This window comes from Triturus cristatus, chromosome 11 (assembly GCF_964204655.1).
Source record: "Triturus cristatus chromosome 11, aTriCri1.1, whole genome shotgun sequence".
In the NCBI taxonomy this organism is placed as follows: domain Eukaryota; kingdom Metazoa; phylum Chordata; class Amphibia; order Caudata; family Salamandridae; genus Triturus; species Triturus cristatus.
The window spans coordinates 275,849,272-275,871,254 of NC_140594.1; positions in this window are offsets into that span (position 1 = coordinate 275,849,272).

The window sequence follows — 21,983 nt, forward strand, 5'->3', positions numbered from 1 at the left end:
CCCCACCAGCTCAAGGGAGCCTGAATATAAACAAAAATCCGATTGGCCGCACTCTGCTAGTCCTACCAGCGTGTTACCCCAAAGAATTGTGGTCCATGAAGTAGCGTCGGCGGGTACGCCTATGCCAAAAGTTTAAAATGAAAATGAGTGTCGCGTTAGCCATCCCTGGACACGTGTTTCGAGGTACCCGCCGACGCTGACTTGAGGGACCACAATTCTTTGGGGCAACACGCTGGAAGGTAGAGCAGTGTGCGACCAATTGGATTTTTGTTAATATTCAGGCTCCTTGAGCCGGTGGAGCTGACGAGCTCATGGTTACGCACCTGCGCGCTACGAGAGGTACTTTACCTGAGAACACTTATTTTAGCAGCCTACACAGCAACCCTACACACTCACCTACTCCCTGCTGACGAGAGGCAACTACCTCGAAACACGTGTCCAGGGATGGCTAACGCTACACTTACTTGCACTCATGACTCGGGCATAGGCGTACCCGCCGACGCTGACTTGAGGGACCACAATTCTTTGGGGCAACACGCTGGTAGGTAGAGCAGTGTGCGACCAATTGGATTTTTGTTAATATTCAGGCTCCTTGAGCCGGTGGAGCGGACGAGCTCATGGTTACGCACCTGCGCGCTACGAGAGGTACTTTACCTGAGAACACTTATTTTAGCAGCCTACACAGCAACCCTACACACTCACCTACTCCCTGCTGACGAGAGGCAACTACCTCGAAACACGTGTCCAGGGATGGCTAACGCTACACTTACTTGCACTCATGACTCGGGCATAGGCGTACCCGCCGACGCTGACTTGAGGGACCACAATTCTTTGGGGCAACACGCTGGTAGGTAGAGCAGTGTGCGACCAATTGAATTTTCGTTAATATTCAGGCTCCTTGAGCCGGTGGAGCTGACGAGCTCATGGTTACGCACCTGCGCGCTAGGAGAGGTACTTTACCTGAGAACAGTTATTTTAGCAGCCTACACAGCAACCCTACACACTCACCTACTCCCTGCTGACGAGAGGCAACTACCTCGAAACACGTGTCCAGGGATGGCTAACGCTACACTTACTTGCACTCATGACTCGGGCATAGGCGTACCCGCCGACGCTGACTTGAGGGACCACAATTCTTTGGGGCAACACGCTGGTAGGTAGAGCAGTGTGCGACCAATTGGATTTTTGTTAGTATTCAGGCTCCTTGAGCCGGTGGAGCTGACGAGCTCATGGTTACGCACCTGCGCGCTACGACAGGTACTTTACCTGAGAACACTTATTTTAGCAGCCTACACAGCAACCCTACACACTCACCTACTCCCTGCTGACGAGAGGCAACTACCTCGAAACACGTGTCCAGGGATGGCGAACGCTACACTTACTTGCACTCATGACTCGGGCATAGGCGTACCCGCCGACGCTGACTTGAGGGACCACAATTCTTTGGGGCAACACGCTGGTAGGTAGAGCAGTGTGCGACCAATTGGATTTTTGTAAATAGATTTCGTAGAAGGCCGCAAGGATGACGCCAGCGACTTTGTAAGATATATCAAACACAGTCAATTGGCACCACTCAATCTCCACTCATGGAAATGTAGTTTGCGCAGTCCCAGGGTTCAAGGCCCTGCCCTGCTGCTGCGACAGAGGATCCTCTCAAGTTGCTTACTGATTCAAGCACAGATGTCATGCCCAGAAGTTTCAGGAAGCAAACTATCTAGGGCCAATCCAGGGCCACTAAGATGACTTGGGCATGGTCATTCTTAATGATCTATTCTTAATGATCTTTGAACTCAACGCAGGAGAGGTAGTGGCATAAAGGCATACACTCTAATGAGAGTGCATCTTCTAGAGAGAGAAAGCCTTCCTGCGAACTCCAACACTCAAGTGTTGACACTGTACGGTCTCAACTGTGGCAAACTCATTGTGTGCCACCTCTGGGTACAGCTGCCCTTCATGATCCACGAGAGGTCGTCGGTTAAGGTTGGCATCCTGGCTTTTAAAGATTCAGCTAGGTGCTTTATGATCAGGGATATAGCCTGATGGTTCAGCCAGGCACAGAGATGCAGGGCTTCTTAGCACAGCACCGAGGACTCCATTCCGTTCTACTTGCAGCAATGCCACCTGGTAGTGGTGTTGTCCGTGAGGATCTGAACGGGCCTCCCCTAAATGGATTGCAGTAGGGCTTACAATACCAAGCAAATGGCCGCAACTTCAGCAGGTTGATGTGAAGGAGTGCCACCACTGGAGACCACAGTCCACTTAACTCCATCTCTCTCCCAGATGACCTCCCCAAACCAGCAGAGACACTTCCATCAACACAATCAGCTCTGGGTGGGACAGGGAGAGGGGTCTGCCTCTGGTCCAAACGTGCTTGAGCAGCCTGAACTGCAGATCTTTTGGAGTTTCTTCTGAAAACTGGATAAAGTACAACAGGTTCCCTTGGTGTTGGGCCCATTAAGACTTTAGATCCTACTGCACAGCTCGTAGATCAACAAGCATGATACGTGAAAGCAATAGTCCCAGAAGCCTCAAGTAAACCCAGGACTGAGGCTGAAACATTGGGATCATAGCCATAATGTCCTGGACTCGTTGTTACAGAGGGCGAGGCTCAAAAATGCACCATACCCAGGATGGCTCAAATGAAAGGGAGCCTCTGCAAAGGAGTCCGGTGTGGCTTCAGCACGTTGATAAAGAACCCCAAGGATGAAATGAGGTGCACCAGCATCTATGATTGACTGTGTAGGGCTTGTCTTTAACAGCCTGTCATCAAAGTAGGAGATGACTGGCACCTCCAACCTCTGAAGATGAACTCCAACCTTAGCCATAACCTTTGCAAAAACCCAAAGGGCACCGATGAGGCTGAAAGGGAGCACTGTAAACTGAAAATGATATGGCCCACCTTGAACTGCAGGCAGAGTCTATAGGCCTGCAGGGCAGGGACATGGAAATAGGCATCTTACAGGTACAACACTACCATCCAGTCTCCTTGATGCAGGGTAGAGAGAACCCAGGACAGTGTTAACATCTTAAATGCGTTTTTCCACAGGAAGAAGTTTAGGAGTCGAAGATCTAAAGTAGAGCAAAGGCCTCCAACCTCCTTTGGCACTAGTGGGAGCAACATCTAGTTCAGATTTCTGATGTCAGAACCCTCTTCTGCAGTAAAATGGACAAATAATCCTCCAAAAGCCACTCTGATGTAGGGAGAACAGGTGGCGGGAAGGAAAGGAATGGCAAAACATAGCCCCTTTCAACTATCTGCAGGACTCACTTATTGAATGTTATTGCTTGCCATCTGTGGAGAAAATGAGTGATCATGCCTCCTACAGGTCAATTGTGTGTTTTTTTTTTTTTTTTTGAAACCGTTTATTACAGAATCCAAAAGATGTACAAAGATGGGCCTACAACCTTCAGGCCGGCCGCTAGCAAACAGGAAGAGCATATAATACAAGCAATAAAACACACGCTGCGGCAGAAGAGAGGTCACAGGAGTTGAAAGAAGCGTCGGCAGCCACACCATCCGGACCCCACACAACGGTTTCATTTTTATATAAGAAACGAAAAAACAAATCCACAAGGCAATCAACAGTCGAAGCAGCAGCATGAGCTCCCCTGGGGGGGACCCTACCGATCCACAGGAATAGCAGGGGGGGGGATAGGTCGGGACGGAGACAAAGTGAACTCAATGCCCAGAACCAGGGAGACAATTGTGTGTTTTTAAAGGTAAACTAAAGTGGTTTGAAAGCTGCTGCCGAAGGGGCTGGGATCTTGGTTGTCCCTGTTGGCCTGAGAGATGCCCACTAGAACCCCCACCCTGACCTAGAAATGACTGAGGTACCTGCTTTAGGGTGGTGAACCTTGACGTTGCTTGAAGGTGTAACCCCATGCAAAGTCTTGGAAGGGGCAAAATTGTTGGGAATAATGCTTTGCAGATGTGGAAAGACAGAGTGTGTGCAGTTGCTCTGCTTTCTTTAAAGCACTCAAGGGTGGAGATGGCCTTCTCGCCAAAGAGGCGAGACCCTTTGCATGGCATATCCATGAGCGACGCTTGAACGCCACCAGAAAACTCAGTAAATCTCATCAAAAAAGTCAGTGAATCTCTTCCACAGGTAATGTAATGTAATGTATCCAGCATTTATAAAGCGCTCTATCACCCCAAGGGTATCCTGGCGCTGAAAAGACAGAGGTTCCACTACATTTTTTTTTTTGTAAAATATGTTTATTAACATTTGAGATCATGCAAGCACATTACAGTCAGCAATCAACACTTACGTAAAACCTCCAAATGGACAGCTTTCCTAGTACAGCCATGCCCAGTGGTACCTGATGACATACTCTCTGAATTATCGCTCCCCCTATACACCTTGCAATATAGCCTCTAGTAATTCCACCATCAAATCTCCATGCAAGGTCATGTTACAGGCATATGAATAGTAGAGCCCTCACTCAACAGGTCCAGTGCATAATCAATACAACTAATCCTAAATCGATCATCTATACCGTAAAACATCCCCTCCCCCCTCCCTCCACCCCCTTCCCACAACTCCTCCGGCATGACTCAGTACCCCGTATTCTTCCCTACCACAGGACCACTGAGAACCCAAGTGAGGCAGTGTCTTATCCCCCCTGCACTCCTCTAACCCGATACAGTAGAGGATTGACTCTGCACCTGCCCATTCTCCAAGGCCTCATCCCCAGTAGAGTCTGCAGCTTTCCACAGAGGTTCCACTACATACACAGAGTTTACCCACCGCAGGAGATGCAAGCACTACACCCTAGGGAAAAGACAGGTTTTAAGTTTTTTTCCTAAACTGTACGAACTCCTCTAGTTGTCTGATGTTAGGTGGGAGGTTGTTCCACAGCTGTGCCGCCACACAGCTGAACGCTCTGCCTCCAAACCTGGAGGTTCTTGCTCTGATGGTGCAGACCAAGTGAGCGGTAGAAGAGCGAAGAGTTCGTGACAGGGAGTACCGACAAATTTTTCCTGTAAAGGCAGAGATCCAAGTCCATGAAGGGCCTTGAACACAATGCATGCAGCTGAGCGACGTAAACTCTCTGCCTCCCAGAGACAGGATGAGCTGTGTGTCGTCTGCATAGTTCACCAGCTTAATGTTGTAGGATTTAATGATGGGAATCAGTGGTCTTAGATAAATATTAAAAAGAATCGGACTAATGGATGATCCTTGGGGGACACCATGCTGAACCATTCTAAATTTAGATGGAAAGGGGGGGGAGGGGGGGGGGGGAGGCGTACGGCTTGTTGCCTATTCTCTAGATAGGACTTAAGCCAATTAAAAGCAAGGTCCTCCAGCCCAAGTTCCGCCTCAATAGAATTTTGTGGTTAACCGTGTCGAATGCAGCAGACATTTCGAGCAAAATCAGAACAGTTGAGTGACCACTGTCTGCTCGCATTCTAAGTTCGTCCAAGACCACTACTAATGCTGTCTCTGTCCCATGGCCGGGTCGAAAGCCAAATTGTTTGTCTTCAAATCTCAAGTTAGTTTCCAAAAAAGTAGACAGAGTTATGCTGACCCCCTGACACCTGAGCCTGAGCACCATGCTAGTGCTGACCACTCTACCCCTCCTGTCATGTCCAGTCCTGAGTGGAAGAGGTACTTGGCGCATCCTGACTATCCTGAATGGTTTGTGCCAAATTGGCTCGGAATTCTTTTGGGTCTGCAAGTAAAAGTTCAGCAACTAAGTCCCATAATGTGTGGGAGTATCGTTGCAGCAAGTAGCTGGTGTTGACCGATCTCAGGGTGAGCCTAGCTAAGGAAAACCTCCTCTTCCCAGACGCCTCCATTCTCTTCGACCCCATGTCCAGCTGGGTAACAGGGAAGGAATTGGGGTCAACTCTGCTGGTGGGGGTCTGTACCACCAGGCTCTCCAGAGTAGGATACTGCATGAGAAAGGCAGGGTCATCAGGAGCTGGCCTAGGGCGACATGCCACTTGTCTATTCACTGGTGGACAAGAACAAGGTTTGGAGCAAGTGCCCATTAGTCTCTGTTATAGCTCTTATAAATGGTGGCAGAGGTTCTGATGAGGATTGTACCGATAGGACAACCTCCATTAGAACATTAGAATTTACATCAAGCGAAGGCAGTTGTAAATCCAGGACTTCAACTATCAACATGGTGAAGGGAGCCGATTCTTTTCTGGAAGGACCAGGGAGGAAAACTAACCCCTTGAAAGAAGGGGAAGTATCTTCTAGTACACTGGCCTGCAGTAGGTCCATATAAAATTTGTCATCATCATACTGTGGGACAAACGTATCCCAACCAATACCATTACTATTACTATAATTTCCAAAATCTGGTTGGCTTTGGTCAGAGTTTGACCAAAAGAGATCTTAGAGTACTCGGAAACGGACTCAAACTAAAGGTACTTTCTTGTTGGAGTCAGAATGAATGGGGTGCAGGAGGGTAGGAAAAGAACTTGCAGGCAGCTTCAGCCAAGATCGAGACTGATCCTACTCAGAGTAGGACAGAATTATGCGCTTGATGTTCTCCTCTGCATTGGCGGCATCAGTGCCGGCGTCAACATGGCAGGGACCGGGCATGTATTATGGAGTCAGAGCTGAACCAGAAGTGGGTTAAGGAGCCACAGTCTGTGCCAATGGTGGAGCCATATACGGAAACCTGGTTGGAGGTATTGGCGTATTCATGAGACCAGAGGAAGCCGGTAAGGTGCGAAAATGCAAAGCACGGCCCCCTTAAATGCCTCAGTTTGTTGCAATGTTGCTGATAGACCCAAGAACTCAGGGTGCATAGGAATCCGCTACTGTGTAAGGAACCAGAAATTATATCACAGGGAACCTGGACATGCTCATACTTCTTAGATGGAGAGTGGCGAAGCTAGGCCAAGGCCTGTTTAGACTTCTTGTGCTTCTCTTTTTTACTTCGGCTTACATAAAGACTTGGATCGCAATGATGACCTGTTGAGCGACTGGCTCCGAGAGCGGGAACAGGTCAGAGTCTATGACTTTGAGCTGGAACAACATTTACACATCTTACTCTCTGTGATGTACAGCTTGGCTTTGTGGTCCTGGATAACCTTTGGGTTCATCAGGACAGACTTGGAGTCGTGGCCTGACCCTAAACACTAAAGGCACACTGTGTGAAGATCTGTCATAGATATTCCTACAAGGTTTAAACCATGGCGTTTTAGGGGGAGTTATTTTACCTTGCACACTGGAAAAATATTTGGAGAAAAAAGCTAGTCAACTGATGAGAAAAAGTGGTAGCTAGCTCCAGATTAGTTTATTAAGGGATGCAAAGAAAGGAACTAGCATCAGCACGCTTGGGTGGTACCTATATATGGATCCAGTTACCACTTCTGAGGTAGAGCTGCAGGATCGCGTTGAGTCCCACTTCACTTTCTTGTGCTTGTGTTTCGATTTTGACTTACCAGAACATTTTGACAAGGAAGTGGACGGCATGGCCGGGGAAAGAGATCTGGAAATCGACTTGTTACAAGAGAGAGACCTGGGCTTCAACCTTTGAGTGCATAAAGGTACACTTATTACATGACTTTAAATTGTCACCAGAGTCCAAGCACCACAAGCGTACCTCATGCAAGTATGTGGCTAACATTTGCTCACTTTACTCTTGGCACAGCTTGAATACGGTCTTTTTCGGGGGGGACATTGTTCACCAACATACTGTGAAAGTATTTTGAAGCTGTCGGAAAACCGATGAAGTTGGGAGCAGAGCTTCAGAAAAGCGTTGACATGTTATGTTATGTTACTGAGACTTCTAAAGCGCTCTGTTACCCTGAGGTGTCCTGGCGCTAACATGAACAAAATAAAAATAACTGATGTGAGCGCACAGTGGTAGGGGTAGGGAGTCATTGCAGAGCCTCAATGCACCACCTCCTAACTCGGGGGAGCACTGATGAAGATTTCTCAAGATATTCTAAAGGTGAGGAGTCTGCGGATGTGTCCCTCAGAAATTATTTTTGGCTTGCTAATCATTTTGTTATTGTTGAGAAATATGCATGTTTAAGTTTGCATATGCAAATTGTCATGTCGATGTAGGCATAGATAAAAAATTAAATTGTGTCCCCATTGTGTCTAAAACTACTGACAGGTGTTATATCTATCGTAATATGAAAGTAGAGCTTGACTCAGCATGATTTTTTGCAGTTTGGTGTAAATCCATTCAGTTGTTTTTGAGAAAGTAGCATTTGAGAAACAACTTTAAAGGCATTGAAGATTTAGAGGGCGCTTGATGGTTGAAAAACTTTATTTTTAAAATGTACCTATAACTTTAGCACAGTTTGACAAATTGGTACAACATTTGGCAGATGTTTAGCTTATCTAGCTTCCTCTTGGTTTTTAAATGTGTACAGTTCTATCAAACGGGCAGTATAATTAAAGGGGGGGGTCAAAAATACTTATTTGCCAATAACTGTGGCACCCTTTGCCAAATTAACATGAACTTTGTCAGTAATTTACGATAATTTTCTTTTGATATGTTATTTTTTTAGCAGATCTATCAAGGGGGACAAAGTTAAGGAGGGGCAGAAATATTTTCATGTACTAATGACTTTGGCACTGGTTAAATCGGGAGGTTGTTAGGAAGTTATACCTCATGCAAGTATCTCAGGCTTCATCCATATCTGATATGGTGGTGGAAAAAGTAGAAGGAAGGGCATACAAAAATCTTTGATTTACTAACATGTTTATAGATCTAGGCAAAACATAGGAGACACTTAGCATGTTTATGTTTACCTTACTCTTCAAATTTTGAATTGCATGCAAATTTGTCACAGGTGGGACAGTTAGAGTGGTAAGGGGGGGATTAAAAAAGTATTCTTTGCTAATGAATTTGACAGAAAATATAGCAGGAATTGATGTTGTATGATGTCAAGTTAAGCCCAGTTCATGGACCACAGGTTTTATGGAGATTTGACAAAGTTAGCAATGAGAGAGGAGCATGGTTTAAAAAAAAAAAAAAGAAGCTTTAATTTGCTAATAACTTTGGCGCCAATGGCATTTGAATCAATGGAACCTCTCCTCCAACTTAGAAGGGCGAGGCTGCGTTAAAATGTTGGTAGGGTGATGCACTGGCCGACATGAAAAAGAGTCACAATTTTGGGCAATAAGGCTGCCCAGGTGTGTAACACCATTTGTCCGGGAGGAGGAGCTGTAGGGCAGGTGTACCAAGAGAGCCTGCCCTTCACTCACACGGCGCACAGAGGTGATGTCACTCAGGAAACCATTTTAAGCACTGTTGTAGTGAGCAGCTCTGCATTAGCTCCAAAGGCGTACGCAAAAGAAGTGTTAACACTGAGCACAAGTTCCTTTGGGGCATGACGAATGGCTTCGGGCCTAACGCCAAGCCAGACCTTTGATGATACATATTCCAACAGGTGTATTAAATAGAGATGGTTGGCCAGGTAAATACAGAGAGGGCAGACAGAGATCCTTTAACTGTCCCACTGCGGAGCCAACAATAGGACATTCAAACGTTTGGCCTGCAGAATGTCGGTATAAGCCCCACACCTGAAGATGAATTTCTTCCAGCATAGGCGCACTTTGCAGAAGGGCGTTGTGAAGCAGGGAAGACGGACTGCAGTGACTAGCAAAGCGATCCCATTTAACTGCTGTCGCTCGAGCTCGACGCATGGAGATGTACAATTATCTGGTGCAGAAACTTACCCTGTTGCTGAGACAAAAGGTTCTCAAAATTAGTAGCAAGATCGGAGGGCAAATGCTCCTGCACAGCAGCTCTGGGCACTCCGACTCAGTCTGGGGATATTATGTGATGTTAATAAAATGAATACAGCGCACGAATACCCTCGGGTGTCTTGGCGCTTCCAGTGCCACATACTGTACTCTGTGCTACTACTGCTGAAAAAGCCAGGTCGTCAGTTGTTTCCTGAATTCGAGAAGGGGGGGAATTTTTCTGAGATATGAGGGAAGGGAATTCCATTCCTTGATGGTGTTAGAAGTAAACCCCCCCCCCAGTTCATCTTTTTAATCCTGACTGGCAGCATCAGATGTGCATTAGCCGAACGCAGAGTTCTACTTGGAGAATACCATCTGAAGAGGTCCTCTAGAAATGTCGGCCCTTCTTCATATAATGCCTTATGGGCCATGCAGAGTGCCTTAAACGTTATCCGCTGGCCAACTGGCAGCCAGTGGAGTTCTCGCAATGCTGATCAGACAGACTGATATTTAGGTATGTCCAGAATCAGTCTTGCGGCTGCGTTTTGTACTGCTTGTAACTTCCTAAGGAGGGTGGATTGCACATTAATGTACAATCCATTACAGTAGTCAAGTTTAGACAAGACTAAGGAGGTTACAACTGACTTTCTGCAGGGTTTAGGAATAAAAGGCAAGATTTTCCTTATAGTCTTAATCATAAAGAACGCAGAAGACACAACCTTGGAGAGTTGAGTTTAAAACTAAGTTTTTCATCTATAATAACCCCGAGATTTTTTGCTCTATCTACAGGGGTAGGGAGGGGACCAAGATTATCTGGCCACCAAGCTGGAGACCAAGGTGGAAAGAGGTTTCCGAACATAATCACCTCAGTTATGAATTAGGTCTCGTCTGTCTGAACGTTCTTCAGAACTCCAGGCAGAACGAGCAGTGATGGAAGGGCATACAGGAGATCAGTGTCCCATCGCAGTCAAAATGCAAATGCATCTCAGAGTAATTTTCCAAAATGCATGAGTGAGCTGTGGGGAACAGATCTAATCAGGAAATGCCCCTCCGATGAAAGATGTCCATTGCCACCCGAGGCTGGAGATGCCAGAGATGCCACGCATGATCAGTCAGTCAACGTCTGTTCAACTCATCTGCTCTGGCATTCAGAGATTTTCTTAGATGGTTGACTATAAGAAAGATGTTCTACTGGTCCAGCCACCTCTAGAGCCATGGGGCATCCTGGCATATGATCGAGGACCCCTCTCTACTCAGCTTGTTGCTGGATGACATGGCGGCCAGGTTGTCCATGAAGACCTGCACCACCCTCCAATGGAAGGTTGGCAGGAAGGTTTTCAGGGCCGGCTGGATCACCTGAAGCTCCAGAAAACTGATTTGGAGTTAGCACTCTGATGGAAACCAATGGCCACTAATCTGCACCGCTCCCAGGTAATTTGCCGAATCCGTCAATGATGCATTTGTCACACTTGTGAAGTCTGGCTGGGGAAGGCAGAATAGCATGATGCAGGTTAGGTTGGCACTTGCATGCTACCACAAAAGATCCTAAGTAGTCTCCCGCAATATCTGGATGAATTCTGGGATGTAGAACTCATTCTGGGGGAAAGTAACACCTCAGGTTCTACTCCAGGGCCCGTATATGTCATCTGGAATTCGGGATTAGGTTTCATGAAGCTAAAATTCCAAGAAGCCGGGGGCGTGGCTACAAGTGTCAAGCTGGCGGTCGCACCTTAGGTGTGCTCCAGACCCCTCAGTCATCCGCTCGGCCATCCGTGTACATCGGGACTCCCTGCTATCTGGCATCGTGGGCAATGTTGCTAGAGGGCCGCAGGAGCTCCGCTTTGGATTTTGGTGGCATCCCGGAGTGGTGTGTGCGGTGCTGGTCTCCCCGGCCCGTCACGCGGCATTTCCAAAATGGCGGCCTCGCCGCATAGATCGTGTGCCTGCAGCGACCCGCGGCCTTGGACTGTATGTGGCTGTGTTCTTCTGCGGTCTTTGGCTGGTCCCCCCCCCCCCCCGGGATCGGGGCACTCTGTGGCTGGTGTCTACCCTTTGCGAGAGGGCGGTGAATTCGGCTGTCAGTCGGGCGGCAAAACCAATGTACCTGTGGCGCCTGGCGGTCCGCGGGGCTCCTGCCCGGGGCCGGCTGCTCCTCCGTGGTGGACCCGGCTTTGCCTGCTGTGGGTCGGCTCGACGGGGGCCCCTGCATCTGCTGTCGGGGTCTGGGGGGAACCGGCGTATTGTGCCTGGGGACGCCGGTGCTCTCCTGGTTGATCCTGTAGCCGGGGCCTGGCTTGGTGAACGCTGGAGACTGCCGCTTGTGGTGCCCGTTGCTGGGGGTGAAGATCGCTGTTGCCGCATGGCGTCCAGCACTGAGGGCCTCTGCCTACGGTCTGCTTGTGTGGCGGCGCGGTGCCGGATGCGGGGCCCCAGAGAGACGCAGCTGCTGGACTGGCCGGTGAGTCGCACTTGAACCCCCGGGGCCTGGACTGTAGGCCTGAATGCCTTGGGCCCCCCATTTCCTCGCAGCGGTGAAATTGTTGGGCTGGTGCCTGCCGGGGCTTGGACTGATCACGCTTGGCGCCGCAGGCCCCATTGTGTCATGGGGACGGCCTGAGGTGGGCGGAGCGGAGTCTTGGCGGAGCGAAGCTGTGTGGTCTGCTACGGAGGTGCTCCTTCACTGCCCCCCTCCTGGGCCTGGGTGGACTGCTCCAGCGTCGCAGGCCTCCGCCAGCGGTGGGACCCTTTGGGGTTGCGGTCCTTCGCGGAAGGTCAGCACCACTGCCCTTGGGAGGCCTGCTGGGAGCGGGCCTCCCTTCCTCGCCAGTCCCGGGGCCCAAGCAACGCTCCTAGAGGTGGAGAGCCAGCGGAGGCAGCAGGGGGGAGAACTGTAAGCTTTCTGATTGCCCCTGTTGTGCCTGAGGCCTGTGCTGCTGCGGCGGGCTCTGCTGGCAGTCGGTGGGAGGTCAGCGGCAGCCGGCGAGCTCTTACGCCTTGGACTGGAGGTAAAGAGTGGGGGTGCAGTGGCATCTGGGTTTGGGTGGAGGATTCGGCCGGTCGGACGGCAGGCGGGTGTGTGGGGTTCCGATTAGCACGGCTTCCCTCCCTCCACCCCATCTACTCCCCCTCTCCCCCACTCCGGGCGCGCCTCCCCTGCGACCTGCGTCAGAGGTGAACTGACACGGCTGGGTCTCTCCTCCCCAAGCCCGGGGTGCCCAATATTGTGCTTTCGTGGTCACCTGCCACATCAGTCGTGGAGCTGCTGCCATTCCTGCAGACGCAGTGTGTGGTCCAGAGTGGGCCCCGGCCGGGGGGCCCTTGAGATCCCGTTCCTCTCTGGGGACCAGAAATGGGTAGGTCGGACAGGTCAACGAAGGTCCCCGCTACCCAGACCCAAATGGATCGCTTCACCCCCCCGGAGGGGGGTCTACTGGGGGAGTGGCGGGGCAGGAGGCTCCCCTGTCCGCTGACCTGGCCACTATCCTTCAAACTAGCCACACGTCCCAGGCCTCGGTGGAGGGCAAAATCGCAGAGGTACGAGTAGATGTGACTCTTATCAGGCAGGACCTTCGCAACGCGAATGCCCGGATTAAAGAAGCTGAGTCCAGGATCTCATCGGTGGAAGATGATGTGTAGCAACTTAAGGGGCAGGTGGCCTGTCTTCAGTCCCATACTCAGGAGTTGCACCGCCGGGCGGTGGATGCGGAGAACAGGTCCAGACGCAATAACCTCCACCTGGTGGGCTTTCCGCAGGGAGCGGAACAGGGTCGTACAGTGGAGTTCCTGGAGAGGTGGCTGAGGTCGTGGCTTCCCGAGGGTTCCCTATCCCCTTGGTTTGCGATTGAGCGGGCCCACCGGTCCCTGGCCCCCAAGCCGATGCCGGGCGCTCCTGCCCACCCAATCATAATGCGGGTTTTTAACTTTAAGGACCGGGACATCATCCTGTCTGAAGCCCGCAAGCAACAACGGCTCCTTCATGAAAACTCCGCCATTATGATCTTCCCAGATTGAGGTCCAGGGCCAACGTCGCTTCTTCGGAGATGTCAAGCAGAAGTTGAGGGCACTTAACATCCAGTATTGGCTCCTCTTCCCGGCTCGCCTGCGGGTGGTATTCGAGAACAAGACACTGTTTTTCGACAGCCCGACAACAGGCATGGACCTGGGTGACGGAGGAGCGCCCTCTGCGGGATGCAGGTCGTGCCCCAGGCGAGGGTGCTGTGGGGGGCGGGCTTCGCCGCGCCGCTCCCTCCACTCCTCAGCCCCAACGTAACCGTTCCCGTAGGTGCCGTGACCGGAGGCGGGCCCGCTCGGACGCCCCGTCGGGTCACACACGGCAGCCGCCCCAGGTCGAGGGGGGGGAGCGTCGACTGGGAGGCACTCTGGTTCATCGGGCCGAATGGACGACGGTGGGGCTGCTCCTCGGCCCTCAGCGATTGACCTTCCGGATACGGACCTCTCCTGTAGCCCGATGCTGTTGAGGGACCCTGCTTGAGCCAGTCTCTGCCTGCCGGGCCTTGCTCCGCAGCCGGAGGTGGTGTGCCGTCTCAGAAATGTTCCTAACTCCCCGATGGTCTTTGTAAACCTGCATCCGCTCACGAGGAGGGGTCCTCCATGCTTCCCTATTCCCAGGCATTTTAGTTTGGTTGTTCGCCCTGTGCATTGGGTGTTTAGTGGGGGGCCGACAGATGCTTCTGTTCCCAAAGTGTAGGGTGGGGGGTGGGGGGTTTGAGAGAGTTTTTCCCTGTATGTTGCCCTGTTTGTAGGTTTTTGTTTCAGCCACCACGGAATGTCACATGTTGCCAGTGGGAGGGTTGGGTGTCACCCCGCAATCCATGATCGCACACACCTCCGCGGGATCCCAAGCGCGTTTGTAAACCCTAAGCCACGTGCTCCGCGTCGCCCTAGAAACGTCTACCATGATAGATAATGCTTCCCCTATGGCGTCTCTCCACATGTTGTCGTGGAATGTCAATGGTCTCCTGGACCGGCACAAACGCGCAGCGTCTCCACATAGATATCTTGATGCTTCAAGAAACGCACCTTTTGGGTCACTGCTATCCCTTCTTAGCTCGCTATGGCTACGAAAGGGTATGGCACTCCGGCTTCTCCAGGGGCTCACTAGGGGTTGCCATCCACCTAAGGCTTACACTGTCCTTTGCCCTCTCCCAAGTGGTACATGACCCTCAAGGCTCGTCGGTGACAGTGAGCGGATCGTTGGCTGGTTCCCCCCTCATGCTCATGTCGGTGTATGCCTCCCCTCCATGCTCGTGCACACCGCTGCCCTGCTACACAACGTGCCCGCCGGCAACATGGTCATTGCAGGAGACTTCAATGATATATGCGATCTTAGCCCCGGCCCTTGACACAACGGGGCCTCTATCTGCTGCCCGGGCGGCGAGTGCAAAACAACTGCAAAACTGGTCTGAGTCCCTGGGGCTTTGTGATGCTTGGCGCATATGGCATCCACGCAGCATCCAATTCACGCATACCTCCGCGGCTCACCACACCCAGGCGCGCATAGCTGCGATCTTTGTCCCCGCGACTGACTGTTCTCTAATTGTTGACATCCGCATCCTCCCTAGAGGCATTTCCGATCACTCCCTGGTACTACTTAGCTCAGGGGCACCCCCGCTCGCGGCCCGCCAAAAATGGAGAATGAACGCCTGGTTTCTCCAGGATAAAGATTTCAGGCAGGAGGTGGGGAAGGAACTCATACAATTCTTTGCCACCAATGTGGACTCGGTAGCCTCTCCGGGTACCCTATGGGAGGCAGGAAAGGCGACCATACTGGGCTTTGCTAAACGGCAGGTTAGGGTCCAGAGGCAGTCGCAGCTGCAGGAGATTTCCTCCAAGGAAGCGCAGGCGCTTCACCTGGAACAGCTACTATCCAAGACGGAGGACGCCGCCCAGGCCAGACACTTAGCACTCATCCGGGATGAGATTAAACAACTATCCCTGGATGCGGCCAAGCTCTTCTGGAAGTCCTCGGTCGCTCAAGTGTACGGTTGGGGGTACAAGAATGGTGCGATCTTGCACAGGTTGGCCACATATCCCAGGGCAAATCGTATCATCCCAGAGGTAGCGGACGAGACTGGAGCGGTGCAGCGTGATCTCGTGGCGATGGCGAACACCTTTGCGGCATATTATCGGAGGCTGTATACAGCACACAACCCTGAGCTGACCGTTGTAGCCCTCCTTGACCGAGACAGGGTGCGCCTCCCTAAGCTGGATCCAGCGGCTCAGAAGGACCTGGAGCGTCCCATCTCCTTGAAAGAAATTGAGGAGGCGATCACCCTGGTCTCCCCGGGTAAAACCCCGGGTCCTCCAGATGGCCTCCCGCAGGAGTATTATGCGGCATACTGATGCTCCCTAGCACCTCACCTAGCCAGCCTGTTTAAAGAAATCGTGGAAAGAGGTTCCTTTCCACCGTAAACGGTTTGGCCACCATTTTAGTTCTCCCGAAATCCCAGCCTTCCTCCCGATTATGTGCAGTGTACCGCCCCATATCCCTCCTTAACACCGAAATGAAACTTCACGCTACTATTTTGGCCCAACGGCTGAAACCTTATTTGGCCCTACTGGTCCATCCGGATCAATGCGGGTTCATGCCTCAGCGTGGGACCCGTCACTGCCTCAGAAGGCTGCAGCTGGCCCTGGCACATCGGCATCTGCTCACCCCGTATTTGGCGCTCCTGTCCATAGACTTCGAAAAAGCTTTCGACTCGGTGGACTGGACGTACCTGCAGGGTGTGCTGATCGAGATGGGGTTCTGGCCCCACTTTTGTTCCCTGGTCCGGGTCCTGTACGCTCATCCGAGAGCGCGAGTACTGGTCAACTGGGTGCTGTCGGAAGCCTTCCCCATCGCCAGGGGCACTAGGCAGGGATGTCCCCTCTCCCCATTATTATTCACCCTGGCGATGAAGCCCTTGGCATTCCTGGTGCGGGCGGAGGAGCGTCTCCATGGATGGGAGTGGCCCCATACGGCCGCGGACAAGATCGCACTATACGCAGATGACGTCCTTGTCTTCCTGTCAAACCTAGCCTCTTACGGGCCACACTGCCTCCGGATCTTGCAAGCATTCGAGCAGGCCTCGGGGCTGCGGCTAAACCCCGGGAAGTCAGGAGTGGTCCCCCTAAATCTCTCTAAAGTGCTTTGATTGGCAGTCTACCATACCACTACAGAGGCAGTCTTTTAAATATCTGGGGATCTGGGTCGCCCTTCTTCCCGAGCTGGGCTGGTCCCTTAATGTGGCCCGTTGGTCAAGAAGGCCAAGGAAGACCTTCTTAAATGGAAAACGCTGCCTCTGAACCCCCTGGGGAGGGTGGCCCTGTTTAAAATGATGATCCTCCCCAGGTCCCTTTACGTACTACAGAATACCCCCTTTTGTTTTTCCAGGGCATGGTTCAGGGAACTGGACAGTCTAATCACCAAGTTTCTCTGGAGCGGAGAACGGGCCCGCGTGGCTCTGTCGACTTGTCAGATTCCCTCTTACGATGGAGGCATGGGGATGATGCACTTGTATCTGTATTTCCTGGTGGTGCTTCTATTGGTCATCCACGACTGGTTCAATGGGGGCTGGTCGGATCCAGCATACAGGCTTGAACTGAGCGAACTGGGGTTCGTGGACATCCAGGCCATGATGTATGGGGGGCCCATTCCAACCCGACTGCCGGATGTGACGCGCTCTGTGTTGTTGGCCTGGTGGGCAGCGCTCCGCCACACCGGATGAAAGGGGAAGTTAGCCCAATGTACTCCCCTCTGGCACGGGGCTTGGCTCCGGGAGGTTAGTGGATTGCAGGGGTTCAGAACCTGGGACCTTATTGTTATCTCCCAGCTAGGGGATGTCTGAGCAAGGGGCCATATGCTGTCCTTCCAGGAGCTCCGAAATCGATACTCACTACATTCATCTCAGTTTTATAAGTATCTGCAACTGAGACATGCCCTCCACATGCATATTACGGATGACACGAGGCTACCTGAATACAGCCCCACAGAGGCCCAAACGATGTTGGGAGACTTGGGTAAGGGGGGGGGGGGGGTTTCCCGCATTTATCGCACCCTCATGAACAACACACCCACATCCCTAGACAAGTTGAGGGATCAATGGGTGGAATGGGTGGGCCCCCTTGACTAGGTGGACTGGCGCGATGCTCTCATGGCCCCCAGAATAATCACGGTCTCCGTCAAACTCAAGCTGGTTCAGCTCTACTATTTACATGCTGCGTACCTCACTCCCCAGTGCTTGTATAGAGTGGGCTGGCGCACGGATGCGGCATGTGCGAGATGTAACCACGCCCCAGCCGACTTCCTCCATATGGTCTGGTTATGCCCCCGCTTGGGCCAGTTCTGGGGATCCATTGAAGTGAAGCTAATGGAAATATTGGGATGGGAGGTTCCTCACGACCCAAGTCACTCCTTGCTGGGGATCACTGCTGGCTGGATGGGTCTAGGAATGATAAGTTGTTTTTTAACACAGCTGTAATGGTGGCCAAGCGGGACATTGAGGCGGCCTGGATAAGCCCTGACCCACCCACCCTGGAGAGGTGGCGGAGAGGGGTGGACTGGTGCGCGACCCAAGAGAAAGCCCTTTATAAAGCTAAGGGGTGCGTTAAATACTGCAAGGTGTGGGGAAAGTGGTTGGGGAATGTGGAGAGTCCTGCTTAACCTGGTTTCAAATTCTGTCTATGTACTTTTACGGGGAATGTGATTGGGGGTGCAATGAATGTGCGAATGAACTCATATTTGTGTTTTCCGTATATTGGCTGAATTGTTCCTATGTTTTTAAAATCAATAAAATTTGCTTATCAAAAAATAATTCCAAGAAGCCTCAGATTTCCTCACCAAGATCTACGATTGAGCCAGAAACTAACAAGTTACTTAACTTCAGTAACAATCTTTCAGGTGGTTACTCTATCCAGATCTCGCATGAGCCTGATCAGGATCTTCTGTGGTGGCAGACAAGTGCCAACCTAACATGCGCCCATCCTGAATAGCCTGAGAAAGGTTCACTCGGAAGTCACCCAAAGCAGCCAGAAAAAAAATGGTGTCACAGTATTCCCAAAGGAAAAAAAACAATGGGTAGGAATGCTACACCAAGTGATTGCCAGTGATTAGACTTACTGAAAGCATTCCTCCCATCACCTTTTGTGTGTTTCATGTAATGCCAAGGACTTGCCCAAATGTCGGTCCTTTGCTCACACAGACAGTGGAATTGAGCTACAACTGACTATAGAGGTCCAATCAGGCTGAATTCGGTCTTGGGAAGCTCGTGTTCCAGTTCGGAAGGGGCCCTGGTTTGGCAGTTCATGCTAGACTGTTTCTATTGGAGCAGGACCAAAACTGAGTTGCATATGGCTGGGTCTAATGTGAGGTGGCATGGTGGGCAAAAAAAACAATGGGGTGACAATCCACCCCGAATGATTGCCAGTGGTTAGACCTATTGCAAGCATCGCCTTCACCCCCAAATCACCTTTTGTGTGTTCTATGCGGAATGAGCTCTCAGACGTTCTGGAGGCTGCTTCTTGGCCAGTGTGTATCAATTCTTAATGCAGGGTATTATAACTGTGACGGACTACTTTTCTGCACCTTTCTTCACCCCAGAGAACCCCATAAAGAACTGATTGTCTACCTGATGGCCTTTGATTCAATTAATGTAAAGGATATTGGGGTTCAACTGATGGAGTTGCTCCTTCTCTTTTGAGAGGTGAGGCAGGGTAAAGAAAGGTTCGGAGGGTGATGTATTTCCCAACTTGAAACAGCATCAGGACTGTCGGCAAAAGGGTTGGTCTTATTCGCCGCATCAGTTTGTCTAGGAAAAAGGTGGTCTAGGGTGACTGCACTGAGAGAACCTGCAGCTCACTCATGCGACAAGATGAAGTGATCGCAACAAGAAAGGCAGTTCTGAGAGTCAGAAGGCGCAGGGAACAGCAGTGCCTGCACTTGAATGAAGTGCACAAGGAATGCGAGTACCAAATAAAGGGCCCACTGTGCCAACACAAATGGTATGGGAAGGAACATGTGTATCAAGTCTATGAAATGTTTTACAAAAGGTGATTTAAAGAACGACAGTTGGGTTAGAGACCAAACAAACAGTAAAATATCCAACAGTTAAGTTTGTAAGAGGTCTCGTTTGCAGACCTCACATCATTTTTATTTTATTTATTAGGTGCACTAATCATCCTAGAAAGGAACTCTCGGCACCCCAGCAGTGGAGGTAGATCGAAGTCCACGGTCGTGGTTAGTGATTAAACAGCCATGTTTTCAAAAGTTTTTAAAAGAGAGTAAAATCATGGCAGGCATGGATAGACATGGGCAGCCGGTTCCAATGATACGGCACCAGAAAAGAGAAAGAGCGGCTACCAAATCTAGTCACACGGATAGGTTTGGGGCGTAGCAGTAGTAGATCACTGGATCCAAGCTGTAGTTTGTTTTTTAGGTAACAAGGTCTTTTTCTGTGCAGAGTTTTACAGCCTAAACAAAGCAGTTTGAAGAGTGCCCGGTTTTTGATCGGTAACCAATGGAAAGCGCGCAGAAGGGGTTCCGATGGGGAGCATGGAGGGAGATTATGAATGAGGCGTGCAGCTGTTTTGTACCACCTGGAGCCTAGCTAAAAGGCTTTCATTTATTCCAACCATTAAGGCATTTCCGTAGACGAGGCGACATACTATCAGTGCCTGGACTAAAGTTTTCCTGGCTTGTAGAGGGATTTACTGAAAAACTTGCTTCAGCATGCGCATGAGACCGAAACAGGTTCCAGAGATGCTTTTGATGTGCTCATTCAGGCTACAAACTTGTCTCAGTACACAGGGTAGATGGACTTTGTAGAAGGGCGCCTGATTGGAAGGATGACATTCACAACTTCCAGTGCTAGATCGAACATACTGAACTGCTGCGGATCAATCTCCATGCATGAAAGTGTGGATTGTCGTGGTTCAGGTGCAGAATCCTGGCCTGCTGCTGAGACAGATCTTCCCACAGTGGTAGCCTGATTGGAGGACAAATACTTATGTGAACAAGTTCCGAGTACCACACTCTCCTGGCTAAATCTGTTGCCACTAGAAAGGCTTTGGCCCGGCCGTTCCTCATCTTCTCCAGACATCAGGGCAGGAGAGGTAGTAAAAACATAAAAGAGTTCAATTCTCCAATTTAGCCTGAATTAGTCTCCAAAAGAGAGTGTTTTTTGGTAACTTGTGCAAAAAAAGTTGTGACACTGCGCCTTCTTGATACAAGCAGAAAAGCATACAGGGGTCCTATGCACCACTCTAGCCTAAATCGGTCACCAAAAAAGAGTGTTTTTGGAAACTCGTGAAAAAGTTGCAACATTAGGCATTTTTTATGGCAAATAGATCCAGCCAGGGATCTCCACACTGATGGAAGATGCTGAGTGCCACCTCCAAGTGTAGCAAACATTCATGACCTGCCAGGTACCACCGGCTGAGCACATCTGCCCTGACATTTAAAGATTCCACCAGGTGGTCCACAATCAGAGAAATGCCAGCCTCTCCAGCCAAACCCATATCATAGGGCCTCTTGGTACACGACCCAGGACCCCAAAACGCCTTGATTGTTACAATGCTGCATGGTGGTGGTATTGTCCATTAGACTCAGCATAAGGCTTCCCTTGATGGATGGCAGGAAAGCCTTTAACACCAAACAGACAGTTCGTAATCCCAACAAATTTAGATGTAGTCGGCTTACTGGCAGATACCTCTTATCTCTTCTCCAGTCTACTGCTGGGCAGACTGCAATCAAGCAGTCACCAATTCAGATCTTGCGCAGTCTCCTATGAAACATGGATGACATCTTACAGGTTTCCTTTGTGCGGGGCCCGCTGACATTTCAGTTACCACTGCAGAGCCCGCAGATGAGACCTGTCAAAGTGGGTCAGCAGAATACAGGAGGCCACTAGACCAAGAAGCCTCAGAGCCTTTCTCACTGAGATCCAGGACTGAGGCGGAAATATCACAGTAATAGACCGAATGCCCTGGATTCATTGCTGTGGAGGAAAGGCCCTGAAAAACACTGTATCCAGAGTGGCCCCAATAAATGGGAGCTTCTGTAAAGAAGTCAGGTGCGACTATGGCTTGTTGATTGAGAGCCCAGCAATGTAAGTAGGTTTGCTGTTGTCTGGATGTGGTCCCTGACTGACAGGTGAGCCTGCCCTCACCATTCAGTATCCGAGGTAGGGGAAAACTGGCACCCCCAAAATCTAAAGGTGCGCCGTGGCCACCATCACTTTGGTGAACACCTGAGAGGTGCTGGTAAAGCTGAAGGGAAGCACGAAAAACTGAAAATGCTCCTGGTCTACACTGAAC